Here is a 13,516-nt window from a genome sequence, read left to right on the forward strand (position 1 = left end):
TTGTTACATCCTGCAATATGACATGTCAGGGTAAGAAAATGCCATTTCCCTCAAGGAAATTGAAACAATGAACACTTATTTTGAGATGAGAAAGATGCTATCAGTTTTAGACAAAAGACCATCATATCTTATACTTATTGTGTAATCACAAAATTATAATTAAAGCTGGAAAAGAATCTTGTAGAAAATAACTTACCACTGGTGCACTGCTAGCAGCTTAATGAAGCAGTGTTCCAAGGAATCTTTGTAAGTGGTTTTGAAAAGTTCATATTGCATCCTTCCTTGTTCCATAACTGTTCAATGCAAAAAGTGACTTGTGCCAAAAACTTTTCCCTTTTCTATCCTCTGTATATTTCCCCCCTCAACTGATATAAGATGAAAGCTCTTTCTGATTGCTTACAGTAAAACTTGTCCATACTTAAATTGCTGGTAGCTTCAATATCCAAAGACAGAGCAAGTGTTAGGCTAGTTAGGGTTTTTCTCTTATGTTTGTGGGTTTGTTTGTTTTCAAAATAAAGAATACAGGAAGTTGTCATAATTAAATACCATTTCAATTCAGAGATTAATTCTGTAGAGTCCCTCAGAATTCTCCCCTTCCAATACATCTCTTTGATATCTCTCATGATACTAGTACCGTACTGGAAAAGTTTACCTGTTAACAGTGGTGAGGTTCAGGAATATCTAACATTTACAGGAATTTGAAAAAAATTACCAAATTCTTCCTGCCAAAGATGATGCTCAGTAGTTGCCAATCCACATTAAAAACTGCTAAATGTGCTTCTTGATTAGTTCCTTGGCATGCATGGAGAACATCCTGCCAAATATACAAACATGAAAACCTAGAGAAACTAGGTGCAGCTTGTTTTCTACCTCTCCCCTTGGCCTATCATTATGTCTCCTACATCAAACTAGTAATAATAAGAGCAAAGATAACTTTTGTTGTTTTTTAGATATAAAATGTTCAGGTATGTTTATATTTGTTGTAACATCCTTCTAATGTTGTTTTTCTATAGTAAGCATAAACCTCAGGACCTTAATATTTATAATTCATACATTAAAAAAAAGTCAGTCATTAGCTTGACCAGCAGTGATCTAGATATCCAAATGATTTTCTTTCTATTTAAGAATAGTCATCAGTGACCTAATCTATGTTTTTTTTCTTTGTGACATCACATCCTTCAAGTTTACAACTGATGTAAGATAATGTTAAAATAAAAATGAATTATAGGTTGAACTCTGAGGAATAAATCTGTAGTTCTATAGAAACCTTTTGAATTTAAGTTTGTGAAACTTCTTTCAGAACCCACACCATAACAAAATTCCTAACATTTTTGCATGTTAATCACAGATATCAAGGTGCCCTAAATACGTTAACCAGTCTTACCCTCTTGCTTGGAGGTATTTGAAAGTTTTAACCTTCTCCTTTTAGGTTCGTACTTCACTGAAGTTTCTGAGAGATTTGCACTAGTAATAGGATTGTGTTGTGTTTTAGCTTTTTCTGTTTAGATCTCTTCAATTTTCTTTAGCAGTCTTCAGGTTCTGGAACACAATCCATTTTTCATTCTTTAAAAAAGAAGAGAGTTAGGAGTACTATTTTAAACTTAGCATTGTCTTAGGTTATGTACACTACCAATAATAGTCATGATTACTATAAAATAAAAATGGTGAATGAGGCAGTAGGATATTTATCAATCCTCCTTCTGTAAAACCAAAAATGAGCATTCAAAATCCTAGAATGTAGAAGTCTTGCAGTGTCACTTTTGGTTTACGTTAGCAAAACAGAACAGACACTAGGTATTTTATCTCTGCAGAAGAAAAGGATGTACAGAAAACACAGAAATGTACTCATTCTGTCTCCAATTTTCATTTTTGTATTGCTGTTCAACCTAAAAGCATTCAGGAGATTGAAAATCTTCACCAAGCAATATGCAAGAACAGCCTGAACCTGAATTGTGTCCAATTTGCTAAATTTTTATTTTTGTGGGACTGAGTGTTTTATGGTAATTTAGTTTATATTTAAGGCGCAGTCAAAGAGACAAGACTAAAAGACTGAGTAGGTTAAACAGAATTCCTGTGGGAGTGATACGATGCATCCACTGTGGGGGGGGGGGGAACACAACCAAAGTAAGAATTGCTTTGGATAAAATATGTACTGTTGCTTTGAGTAAATACAAGTCTTAAATCTTTCAAGCTCTTGGAGGTCAGGGAAGTCATTCACATGATCAGTTTAATTCCTTCTTGAAGTATGTTAATGGAGGGTAAGTGTAAAGTAGAAAGAAGCAAACAAGCAAGGCATTTACACTTAAGTCTGTCGCTCTGAGTAAACTCAAGGTGATTTAATATTTTTTCTGCTTATTTGTGAGGGCTAAGGATGAACTTGGTATAAATAGGCCTGTCATTAAAATATGAAGGAGTATGGCTGAGTTTCCCTCTGATTTATTCTCTCCCATCAGTCTCTCAGTGTCACCAGATCAGAACAGGCTGTGGCTCATTTTTTTGAAGTGTTTTTTAGTTTGTGCAATCAAATTGCAATGATAATGACTGTGACTACTTGCTGGTTTAGAAAGTAACCCTGTTAAATATCAACCAAAACCTTCTGCAGACGACTGATATCCTCCGCTTGTGCATGACTCGGCTGTTTACAAAAAACTGGCTGCATGTTTCTGGCTGTTTACAAAGTGGCTCCAAAGGTTTACTTAGTAGTAATCTGCTTTCAGCGAGGTTGTGCACACTATTTCCAACTGATTTTTGGACTCCCATGAAAAGAAAGAACAGTTTGAGTTTGTGTGCTTAAGCTGCACTTGAGACTTAATTTCAAGGGCTTATTTGAGAAGAAAGTCTGAGACATCTGTGGGATCTGCTTCTAGAGGAATTCTCTTCTGGGTAGGCAGACCTATTGGTACGTCTCATTTTTGGATCCCAAGGATGACTGAAGAGCAACACACTTTTCTTGAGCATTTTTACCCATCATAAGAATCAAGCAGAGTAGATTCTATCTTAAACTGGGTAGATTTATGATCATAACTATCAAATAATACATTTTTTTTCTCAAAAACTGTTCTTCATTTAATGGTACCTTTTTTTCTGTAGTGCAAACAATTTACAACTCTGTTGGTTGGAGCTGATTTCTCCTGTTATGATGCCTTGTACGTTCGTGCAGAGAAATTTCTTCCTTGTATTTTTTTTTCTTGTATTCAGTTAATACAGAAATCACTTGGGTTGAAATGGCAATAAAGACAAAAAAAGGCAAGGCAGAGACCTATCAATGCTAACTGCAGATGAATAGAATGCCTAGCTTGTGGGATTTCTCTCTTTGCTTATTTGAATATTTCTTTATAGTTCTACTTTTTTTTTTTTTTTCAGGAATTATGTGAGTGTGGGTGATTCACACCTCAACATATTGGAACGTACTATAGATTATCTTGAGGACGCTCTGAGAAACTTTCTACCACTACTACTTTTTCTTTTTTCCTGTCCGTGTTTTCAGTCTACACAATACATAGTCTACCATATTACATACAATGTTCTGTAAGTGCTGATTGCTAGTTTAAATAGAGTGGGCTCTTTATACATAGCAAAAAAATTCAAGATATAAATCTAAAAAAAAAGGAAAAATAAAGTGTATCATGTGGAAGTATATGAATGTGATGGAGTCTTTTAAGAAGAACATATTCTTAAAAAAAAATTGTGCTGTTAATGAGAAAGTACGTAATCTTTTTAAAAAAGGCAATTTGTGACAAAGCAAAAAGAGGTATACTTATGTTGTGGATCAAGCTGCACATCTAGAATATGATGGTATACATCACTTAAGGTGATGCTTGTAGGTGGAGAAGTACTATGAATGATGTGTATAAAATTAGCGTATAATCAGGTATTAAGCTAGTATTCTTGGGAACTAAGCAATAGAAAAACTGAGTACTGAAAGAAGCAATGCATAACTACTCCTGGGTTTCCTGCTGAAAATAGCTAAATTTCTTTCCCAGGGATGTAAGACATTTATCATAAGCTAGAAGGTATATGTTACTTGGAGCAGAAAGAGAAGGGGATAGGCAAAGAGGAGAAAATCTTTGTAACACCTGAGAAATTAAAAATGTGAAAGCTGTGGATAGCTTTTCAAATTGTCCTGACTGGTGGGCATTGTGAGCATTTTGTATATTTATTTGATGCCCAGTAGTTAAGAAAATGATTTCAGTCCAATTCACAGAAAAATATTCCAGTTGTGTATACATTGTTTGAGAGATTTTTATTATATTAATAGTGGTGTACTTAACATCTTGCTTACAGTAACTTTGTGATAAGAGAAAGCATTCTTGACATATTAAAACTAAGCCTGCAATCCCCAGAAGACTGAGCAGCATACTGAGTAATTTTTCAGGTCATGGTTCCATTATTTTGAATAACTTGATATCTTTCATGAAATTCTTAATGTAAACGTGATCCTTGAATACACGCATTGGAACTGAAACAGAGCTTTATAATTATAAAGCATGAAAGCATTACCTGACATTCGTAAAGACGCTAGTCTAGCTAAATAGATGCTGAAGGGAGGTATTCCTTACGAAGAATACGTGTGCATGGAGCTGTAGTATGGAGCTGGGAAAATCTGCTAAAATGCTGTACTAGGTTGCTGATCCTTGGAAACAGGTCGTGTGTTCTTCAAGACTTGATTTATATTTTTTTGCCTTGTAGTGCTCCACAGAAACAATTCCAAAGAGATTTAAAAGCTGAAAATCCAGTTTTGAAAATTATATATTTTAACATTTAGCAACCTAAGTATCATTGAAAATGGAAGGTAGCGCTCAAACTTGGGTGCACTGAAAAATTATGCTGTCAGTTTAGGCCCTGGAGAACAATGAACAGTTGATATAGCTTTCCAAAGACAATACCAGGAAATGCCTTTAAGGGAGCTGTTAAAGAAAAGCCTTTTAAAATAGCCACTAAGTCATTTTTGACTCTGTCTTAAGTTCTGCAATGAGATGACAATATCTCAGGATATGACTTTTATGGTGGTGTTGAGGGTGTTTATAAGTGAATGTTCAGTAAAGTAATACTGTTGTGCAACCTTAGATAAAAGATGTGAATTGAGAATAACAGTATTTTGCAGGGGAGCATGCAGAAATATTTCTTCATGAAATCTTAAAAGTGAGGAGGGCAGTTATACTCCATTCTCCTTTAAGTCATATTAAGAGTAAGGATAAAGTCAAATATTTTCCTTGACGCTTCATTTCAATGGAAGTCAGCTGTGGGGTGAGAAATATCCCTGGACAGAGCAAGAGGGACTGTGGGTATCTGCTCTTGCTAACTCCATTTTGCAGTTGGCATGGGACTGTATAACCTGCAGATAATTTCTCCATATTGCTGTTTACTAAAACTGTCTTGATGTCATGGCAGTGTTCTAGATAATCTGCAAATAAACGTGGCACTCGGAGTTGTCCTTTTTGGCCAATTCATTGAGAGTAGTGGGATTTTTGAAGGTGAGGCTAGATAAATTCCTAGAGGGTCTCAGTACTGCAGGTTTGTGGAATGTCTAATGTTGTCTAGTTGCAAGCACAATGCTAGTATAAGTAAATAAAATGTGTCATATAATAAAGAGAAAGCAAACAAAAAAATTGTGGTGAGCATCAGGTGAGGAGACAACAGTTTTGCTGACTTTTAAGAGACTGGATGAAGGGGTCTCAGTAGTGGAAACCTTTCATGTGCATTTCATGTAGACACTGGTTATAAGAAGAATTATAATTTCTCTGACACTAGCCTATTGGAAGAGTTGGCATGGATATTATTTGGAATAGCTTCATCGTATGAAAATGGGAGGAGAAGGAAGGTCTCTAAAAGCAGACAAAAGATCTTCAGATTCTGGCCTGTGAAACCTGCTTCTAGATATTCATTCAAAGAATCATTTACATTAAAGCAATGGATATCATGTACTCGATATTTTGATTATGATGGTAGTTTGGATGCTTAGTTTCATTAACCACATTTTAGACCATATTCACTACTTGTTGCATAATCTGAAAAAATGGTGGTTCCGCCAGAAGGATATGTGTCTTCCCAATTACTATCTTCCTTTCAAAATAAATTTCACCTTAAATATAAATTAAATTCTATGGGTAAGATATTTCCTCAGAAGAGATCTGTTTAAAGAGTTACATTAGGGATTTGATGCTGTAGTTGACTTCAGAAAACTTAAAGTGAAGCAAGTATTTATTAGCTTATCCCTATAGTTTAGGAGCTGTCAGAATACATAATTTTAATGGTCAGCACCTAGGTAGCTATCTTCTAAATAGTGAGAGGCTGGAGCAGCAGGAGGACAAAGATCACAGCTTTGGGCAGTTTGCCTTGCCTTGAATGGAAAGAAAAACTCAAACTGATTGCTCTGCTTTCATCGTGTTTTAAAAAACTTGAGTAAAACTTTCCTCCATTATGAAGCGGAGGATTTGTCCCCTTATGGTGACCTTCTCAGAGCAGTTAAAATGTAGGAAAATTAGTTTAGCAGCTGTCAAAATTAGTGCAACTCCAGGGACTAATAAAAACTGTACTGTTGACACATCAAATAACATCCTTGGGATGTGGGACAACACCTAATGTGCGTTTTGTCTGACCTACTATATATGTGTGTGGCAGCCCTTGAGTAAACTAATTAACTTGAAAAGAGACATTCTGCTTGGGTTTCAAATTGCGTATACTACCTACTTAAAAGAGAATAAATGTTTGACTAAGCCTTGGGGATCAAAACGTAATCTGAATTTGTGAACATGCATTTTGTTATTAATACATAATTAATATGCCCCTTACAAAATGAATATGCATTTGCTATTTCTTCAGTGTGCACGATTCCTGTTGTATACACATAATAATACTTACAGATATGAAATATTTTCTGGGTCTGTGATTGACAAAACCTGATAAATGTAGATGTATTCAATGTATAGCAAAAATGTTAAGAAGTACTAAGCCTGTGGAATGCTTAGATTTCCAGATACTAAAACAAACAATAAAAACACACATAGAAAATATGATATTTTTTCTCATGTAGAATTTAGTGCCTTTTGAAGTCAGCATAAATGAATAAATAAATAGACAGATCCTCAAACACTCTGTTAGAAAAGATTTCCAGGCTTATCTGGATGACTGGTGACCTAAGAAAAAATTTCTTCCCTTTGCTGTCTCCTCTCTGTCCAAACCTCCCCTCTGCAAGACAGCATGAAAGAGAGGCATATCTTGTAGGTCAGATGAAGTAGGAAGAGGTTAGAATTGCAAGAAGTTGAGCTGAAACAGACTTTGCAAGGAAATTCAAACAAACAAACAAAAAGATGATTTAGATATATAAATAAGAAAAGAATAGGATCTGTTTGCATTGGTCCCTAAACAAGAGCAGTATTTTGGTTCAGTTTTAAGTGGTGGTGCAAAAAGTCTGCAAAACCTGATACCTACTCATTAAAAACCTGCAGAAATAGAAATCACCTTCTTAATGATCAAAACAAAGCTCAGAATATAATGTACTCCAAATGGATTGTTAGTGGAAAGGGGGTAAGTGCTTTCAAGATTTTTGACATTTCAGGTCAGCTAGCAAATATTTAGAAAACATGTGAGAATGTTTATTTAATATTCTTTTAATTCTTAATTAAATATACTCATTTACTAAAGAAAAAGTAGAAAGAATAAGTTAGAATTTAGATTTATAAAATGGTGTATCTTTCTGAACTAGCTTAACCTTTAATAACTACACACATAATCAGAATTAGAAATTATTTTCTAATCCCTTTACCTAAATTTTGCTCAAGCTTTTGGCATATCCCTTCTATGTGTACAGCAATCATTGTGGTTTGTGTTTTATATTAAATGTTCAATGCTTGCTGTGAAGCAGTGGGATGTTTTATGGCTTGTTTTGCGCTGGGGTGGAGTGTGTTATTCCTGTGGACTCCCAAGCTTCTCTTTGCTTGATCACTTGGATTCTGAGGGCGATGCCTTATGCCTGCAGGAAATTTCCCTCCAGGGATCTTCCCTTATGCAGGGTGCTATGTAAATTCTTGCCTTATCTCTCATTAAAAATGTGTTCTGTGCAAATATATGTAAATGGCAATGCCAGCTGGTTATAACCAAAACCCAACCTGTCTGTATGTTATTATTTATAAGGCAGGAAACAGATCTCCAGCCCTCAAACTATAGGATTGTGCAGCTCTACCATTTTTAAAGAAGGAATTAATTATAAGGCCTGGAGAGGGATTAAAGGCTACATTATGAATGCATTATAAACACTGGTTATTAATGGATGCTAATGCCCTGACTACAGTGAGAAACTCTTGCTCTACAGTGACCTTGGAGCAAATCTGCTTTCCAAAGGCCCAATTTACCTATGTCAAGTGGCATTGTGGAAGAAAGCCAGGAGCTTTGAACCACAATTTCTTTTTCACAAGCAACTGAAGACAAATTTTATTAGATTTTTTTTTTTTTTTTCCCCAAAGAGACAGTAGCTAGTATTCACTGACTGTGGTCAGAGAAATGAGTGTAGAGGACTGGCTAACAAAATCTTTCTTAACATTTAACTAAGCACTGGGATGCCTACCATTCACATTTTTTTTTTTCCACATTTTTTCTTTGCCTTCCTTGAGGCAATTTATATTGGATACTGTCAGCTCTGAAAATAAATCTTTGCCATTCTCAGGTAGACCAAAGCAGGACAATCAGTAGAAAACTATTGCTGGGTTGGTCTGTTTGCCTCAATACACTTGTTAGAAAATCTCTTGGCTATGCTACCAAGTACCTATGAAATTACTCGCTCAGAAGTATTCAATAGATGGATTTTAAAATGGCCAGAACACAACTGTAAACTCAGATGCTCTCTTTGCTCATATATTTTTAAAGTGTGTTCAGTACTGGTGATGGGCTTTTTAGCTGTTAGCACAAATGTCCTGTGTCATATTGATAACTAAAAGCCACCACTTGGTAATAATTTAGCCTCTTTCCACTTTAAAAGGGATCTGTGTCGACACCTTAATCATTCTAATTGTGCTGATAGACATCAGGTTATTCTTTGCAGATGTTATCTGAATTGTTATTTTCAATGTCATGTCACATCTCTCTGGCAGCCATTATTTTAAAATCTGTTCTAAGTCTAATTGTTCTTTGGAATTCAGACCTCCATAATGTATGTAATTTTTATGTGGATTATTTAAAGAACAGATTACAAGTAAAACCAGTGTCAGTGGGATGTGGTAAAAGTTTCCTTTAACATGTGGTGGCAGGGCATGAAACCAGGAAGAAACCAAAGAAAATGGGGAATGAGTATAGACCAACAGTGAAGTGTGAAGAGAAAACTTGCAGTTCTGCTGGCGCTATGCTTAGGTAGGAAGTGGTTTGCATAAAACCCACAATTGCTGCAAGTTTTCAGTAGAAGAGGTTGGGTTGGTGTCCACTCAAAAAAAAAAAAAAAAAAAAAAAAGAAGAAGAAAAAAGCACTGGCTGCAGTGAAAGCTCTGGGGTGCAGGAGTTGGGCTTTTCAATCTGTTCCAAAACTGAGGCAATCCTGAGACAGTTACCTTCTTGCTGATTTGGAGGCACAAAGGAGAAAAATGGAGATCAATTCCTGCATGCAGTTATTAGTCAACTTCTCTAATATCAAGTTGTTTCTGCTGCCATGGTAGGTAAATACATATACTTTATCCCCCTCAAGTAATACATACATAAGTATGTTGGGTTTTTTAATGTATCAGCCCTCTCTATTGATGATGATTCATCTATGTCCTAGTCTTCAGAGCTCCTCTGTTGCCTACTGACTTTCTACCATGCCATTTCAGTAGCAGGAAGAGCTCTTAACCTATTAAACGTCTCTGCTCTGCTGCCTAAGTCAACATTTTTCTAAATTCTGCAAAAAGCAGTTCTAGAGGCTGCTTTGTGGATGGCTGTGAATATGCCTGCTATGCCATTTCAGGCATGACTCTGCCAAGCCCTTCGTCTGCAGTGCCTCACAGAGAAAAATTGACTCTCGTGACTTTAGTGGCTTCTTGTGGTATGCCATTCCTCATTCCTTTTAAAGGAACTAGTTCAGGACAGCTCTGGCTAGACAAACAGCAATAACATTGATGGGTGGAGCAGGTATTAGAACTGGTGAGACCCTTCAAGCAAATTCAGAGAGCCTTTGAAAATCCATCCTGAATTACAATGCCTTGAATTCTAGTTTGTGTCTATGTGTGTGTTAATTGCACTTTAGGTGAAAAAAATTTTATTTTTTCTTGCTTAAGTGAAACTCTCCAAAATTATCTCTGAATTTATTAAACATGGTGGAAACATAGCCTAAAGTTTGTTATGCTAAAAAGTCAATGCCAGTGCCAAATGCTGTGTTTTCTCTATTCAGGGATGCATTCAGAAAAAAAAAAAATCCAGAACTTTGAAAATTAAAATGATTACTGATATATAGAATATTTTCTGTATTCATATACTCCTTGCAGCTTTAGGGAAATTAAATTTCATTCATGTTTGGCATATCATGTGCATAACCCAATAGAGTTTAAGGTCTTGTTTTACACATCAGCGCTGGGAATCGGGATTTCCCAACACAACATGATCACAAAAAATGAATTAGCAGTGACGCAGAACTCATTACCTCCTTGGCGCCAAGGGGCTACATTTAGCCAATTTCCTGCAAGGATATAGTTCAAGGAAAGTTTCTCAGTGATGCCTAATGTAATTCATATGATCACATTTGCTTTTCTTTTAACTTCTATAGGAGTGACTTAAAAAAAAAAGAAATTCCATTTTTAATACTTACATGAATACCATTCCCTGGCTGAAAATAAGATTTAATTCCATTGCCTTTGTATATGCCCTGTTTGACAGTTAAGTCCAACTTTTTGTTATTTCAGCAGACTTCAAACGTGTAATAAATAAATTTCCACTGGGTTGGCACTTCCTTTTTGCTTCCTGGTGTAGGGATTGATTGTTCTTTGCATGTCTCTTGAGATTTTATGAGCTTTCTCAGAATGACTGACTTGACCACAAATTCAACCATCATAATTTTCAGAAACGGTTCACACAGAAAATGCAGTAGAGGCCATTTTTAGAACAATAGCAATGGCTTCATATTGTATGAGATCAAATGCCTTCTCAGGTGTAGCAGGAGATACAAACAATGATGGAATTGACTCAAAATGTTGTTAGTTCATGAGATTAGAGTGAGTCATGGGGGAGGCTGTAACCTCAAAATTTTTATTGGACAGTGTAGCTGGACTAAGAACTTCTTACAAGGAGTGTCCTTATGTATATGCATGAAAATACTAACATTGCTTAGACTAGGTAGCAGAAGGTTAGCAGGTATTAGAGAGATGAAGACTGTATTAAATCTTCTTATTTGAATGTATCTTAGGCTAAAAAAATTAAAATTTCATTCATAAAACTGAATTAGCTAAAAAAAAAAAAGTGGCAGGAATGAGAAAAGAAACAAAAGCATTAGAATGATTAACTGAGAAAGTAAAAGATGTCTCCTGGCATTTTAGGTGTCCAACTATATCCTGGTCTTTCTAGGCCTTGCATTTATACCTGTCAACTCTGACCAATGCATCAGATATACTTGGCATCTACGCTGGAAAGAAAGAAATACGTATGTTCAGTCACAGAAACCATCATCTTATATTCAACTAACTATTCAATAGTATTAGTGTATGCAGATATATGCTAACTAGTTAGTAATGAAATATTGATTCTTATTTAATGAAGGACAGTGAATAAAATCAATTCTGGATAGCTCAAAAGAGTTGCTAACATCTGAGTTTTCATATCTCCCCTTCTTTCTTGGGTTCTTCTGGCTACAGCTTGGTCTCACTTCTCTGCTGTGCAAAATATTTGAAAAAATGTCTGTTTCCAATGAAGAAACTTTGAAGGGAGAATATGTCTAATATTAAATATAAATATTAAATTAAATAAAAACTTAATCCCTTAATCATCCAGGTTGGAAAAGAAATTTAGGATCACAAAGTCCAAGCATCAACTTGCCCTACCGAGTCCTGTCACTAAGCCATGTCCCTTAGTGCCATATCTGCAGTTATCTCAAATACCTCCAGAGATGAGAGATTTTCTAAACTCAGAAAATGCTTAATAAGATTAAAATTTCACTGTAGTAAGTTATTGCTTATTATCTGTTTCTGTTGGCCAGAGAGTTTATTCAAAATACAGTTTTAAATAAAACTCTATTCCAAATAGAGGGTAAAACTATTTTAAATATTAAATGTAGTAAAAGTTTTGTAATTGTGAATGATGCATAATTATAATTCCCAGACAAACTACTGAACATACAGCTGGAAAGGATTTCAAGTGACCCAAAAATAAGCATCAAATGTACATTTAATTTTTAGTAACAATAATAAGAAATATTAAAAATTTTAAGGAATACTAAAAACTTAGTACCAATAATAAGAAAAAACTGCAGTGGCTTCTATGTGCTAAACACGTAACATTTAACACTGTTTTTTAGTCTTAAAAAGATTATTTAGTATACAAGTGGTCATTCTACTGGTGGAGAATGCGTACTCTACTTTCTTTGCCAGGCACTGGTGACTTCTGTTAGAAGGAATAACAAAATCTAGTATCTTTTCAGATTAAAGTATAAATTAATTTTTTAATTTATATTGGAATTGATTAGTGTTGAAATGATATATGTGTTTCTTGGGAACCTTGGGTTTTAGGGGAAACTCTCCTACTCACAATACAAGTGCCCATCGCTAGCAGAAGGTTGTGGCATGGGCTGCTTGAGGCGGGGGTCACCCTATGGATTTGATGTATACTGGGACCTGTTGCCTGGATGCACTCAAAGAACAGTTGTCCCCTCCAGCTTTTGTACCACTGCCAGGGCTCTGCCTTCTCTTAGCTCTTTGAGAAACGTGGTGATCTGTGGCCCTTAGCAGTATGCAGCTTTGAGTAGGTGACACGTGGAATTGTGTTGAGTTTCAAAAATTCAAATACGGGTTTCCTCTGCTTAAATGTCAAGGAAAAAAAAGAAAAGCTGTTGCCAAAGTCATTCATTTGGGAATAGGTGGGTACCTGACTACTGTGCAGATGTTGTGCTAATGAACTAATGAACATAGCATCGTATAATTTTCCTACCACAGAAAAAAACCTCAACAGCTTTGATCCAAAGCAATCATGTTTCCTGTTTTCATTCACCAGTTTTACTACACTGTGTAGAAAGACATAGCTGGAATTATATATTCAGTAAAAGCAGCTGCTGTACAAGTTGATACTTGGGAAGTAAATGAGCTCAGAAATATTTTTATAGGCTGTCATTCGCTGAGAAGCACTGAAGCAACTTAACTTGCTCATGCATCTGTTCCCTTTATAATCCAGACAGTTCAACTATTTTCCTGATAATTTTATGCTTGATGGCATAGCTTCAATTGTAACTAAAATGTAAATAGTATTCTAGACTTAAAGTAAAATTAGAAAGGGAAAAGTACATTCAGCAGAGCTTTTTTTTTTCTCCCTCATCAGCCTGCATGAACTTAGAAAATCATTATTAAGAGAACTTAGT

Source organism: Numida meleagris, chromosome 4, assembly GCF_002078875.1.
Source record: "Numida meleagris isolate 19003 breed g44 Domestic line chromosome 4, NumMel1.0, whole genome shotgun sequence".
In the NCBI taxonomy this organism is placed as follows: Eukaryota; Metazoa; Chordata; class Aves; order Galliformes; family Numididae; genus Numida; species Numida meleagris.